Consider the following 2500-nt stretch of genomic DNA (forward strand, 5'->3'; position numbering starts at 1 on the left):
GGAGTCCCATTGGCTCTTTGTTGTAATTTTACCGGTTGAATAGTTAGTTCGTTTTATTTTGTCTATATTCTTTCAGTTTTTAATTTTCTTTATACCGGCGGCAATTGAGAAGAGAGGAATAGGGAAAGTAGTGATGATTTAAGGCATGGGTGGGGTGGGGAAGGTGATGGATTTTCGTCTAAAATCACAACTGTGGATGGACGTTAACTCACTCAGTACGGCCAGTCCTCTCTTCTCCTCTACACAGACCCCTCGGATGTCCAGTGGGTGTCTGAATGACCCAACCTTTAGCTTCCGTCGTCAGAGTTGTGGTATTCTTTGTCAACATTTACCTCTTCAGTACAAGAGCCTTCTGCTTGCAGTATTTTGATGATGGTAATTGGGGTGAAACGCTGTTAACGTCGTCTCTTTCGCCGTTCGTATGGAGAGAGTTAAACAAAAGAACGAACGAACACACAAACACAGCGGTAATTATAAACACATCCACGGAAAACCAAAATTTGGCTGTTCTAAAGGGACACAATCGATCCAAACAGAATGGGTGACACGAGTTACTTCCCTTTGACCACTTGTTTCGAGGCAACAGAATTTTCCACCACAAGAAACAGCTGTGTCGAGTAGTTAGCGTTTGCATTATTCTTCCATGGAACGGCATTGGGAGCACAGTTCACGGGGCTATGATTATTGGTTTGGCTGCACATTTCAGGTAGCTGGGTCGGTAAATAGGAAGAGAACCAGGCTGGCAATAGGCAGTTTGTGCGTTCAAATCCCGTTGAAATGTTTAAAAAAAAGAAAAAAGAAAAAAAAAGAGGGGTGTAGTAGGTGCAGTATCAATATTGCAATTTAGGAATGGGTGGACATGTGGGTTCTGTCAGTGACAGTAATAGTAGTGCTACATCAGGATGCACTTGTGTGTTGTGGTAGTAGTCAGTATCAATATGATATAATGTGATAGTTAGCATGATGTGTTGGTGCAGGTATATATGTCCCAACGGCTCGGAGCTGTCGTCGCACTGTTGAGTAATTGATACGTGGATTGTTGTGATGCTCTGGACAGCACTGTGTGGAAATGGACTGCATCGGACAGTGGGCGTTGACAGCCGCGCCCGGCACAGACAACACAGCTTCCTTTGTGTTTCTGTGTTTAAACCATGCTGGAATGAATGGAGACAGACAAACAGACAGACAGTTGTACAGGCAGAAGTCACGCAGGTCAATCTCCAGAGGGAAACTTGGCCATAAACATGTTGTAGGTGAAGAAAGGCGGTGATGCATGAGGACTTGTAAACACCTCTGTCTGTCTGTCTGTCTGTCTCTTCTTTTCTGTCTGTGTGTGTCTGCCTCATCTTTCTCTCTTTATCACCCTCTCTCTTTGTCCTTCTCCTCCATATATATGCTTCTTAAAAACAGCAACAACTAAACAGATACGACCACTGCAAAGCTCAACCCTTTGTATTTTTTCAATGACTGACAAAACAGTAGAGTGATAGCCCCCATATCCATTGATTGATTGATTGATAAGGATACTTATACAGCGCCTATCCTCGGTCGGAGTCCAAGCTCTAAGCGCTTTACAAATACGGGGTCATTTGCACAACAGGTTGCCTACCTGGGTAGAGCTGACTGACGGCTGGGTAGCCTATGTTCTTGTTTCCATAACCCACCGAACACTGACATAGGTTACAGGATCTTTAACGTGCGTATTTGATCTTCTGCGTGCGTATACACACGAAGGGGGTTCAGGCACTAGCAGGTCTGCACATATGTTGACCTGGGAGATCGGAAAAATCTCCACCCTAGCTTTACCCACCAGGCGCCGTCACCGAGATTCGAACCCGACACCCTCAGATTGAAAGTCCAACGCTTCAACCATTCGGCTATTGCAATATTCATAACGCAATACACATCATCCAGTCATAGCTTTCTGAAAAGTATATCACATTGTACATTGTGTTATTTATAGTAAGCACACGCACAACGTTCAACGGCGTCGCTTGCAGTTGACGACAGCCGTTTCGCGAAAGCTTCGGTTTGACACTGTTTGTTCCGTGGGTGATAAACAAGTGTATAATTATATTTCCTTCCCGAGAAATGAGAAATGATTCACATCTCTATCATTTGAAAGCAAAACGTTTTTGAAGGTGAGTTTTAGCACTGTTTTCGATATGGTCTGAGCGACTCTGCACATAACGCATGTATTGAAACCTTGCTTGAAAAGGTGAGACTCCATATCCCAACAAATCACTTCCTCCTCTTTCCCCTCGCCATTTTCTTGATCGTCCTCTACCTACAATTATCTGTCCTTAAGTGTTCTTGATCAATACACAGTCTACTGTTAATGTTGAAGTGTGCATTACGAAAATTAATAAGATATCTGCCATTGAACGGGGGGTGAGGGGGGGGATGTGTGTGTTTCGGTCACGACGATGACAAGACGAAGAAGAAGAAGAAGAAGAACAACAACAACATAAACAACAAGCGACAGCAATAGCAACAATGA

At 43.8% G+C, this 2500-nt stretch overlaps 1 protein-coding gene across 5 annotated transcripts in view; it reads left to right on the forward strand.

Annotated features, from left to right (window-relative positions):
* The first annotated feature begins 1999 nt into the window (after nucleotides 1–1999).
* The window catches only part of LOC143286909 (GTPase IMAP family member 4-like), a 12181-nt gene continuing 11680 nt past the window's right edge, over nucleotides 2000–2500 (forward strand). For 2 of the 5 annotated variants that reach the window (XM_076594848.1, XM_076594851.1), the window contains exon 1: nucleotides 2000–2141. The gene's annotated coding sequence lies outside the window, so the exon portion shown is untranslated. The other 3 variants (XM_076594852.1, XM_076594850.1, XM_076594849.1) reach the window with 3 other exon arrangements.

The sequence above is a fragment of the Babylonia areolata genome, chromosome 10, assembly GCF_041734735.1.
Source record: "Babylonia areolata isolate BAREFJ2019XMU chromosome 10, ASM4173473v1, whole genome shotgun sequence".
NCBI lineage: Eukaryota > Metazoa > Mollusca > Gastropoda > Neogastropoda > Buccinidae > Babylonia > Babylonia areolata.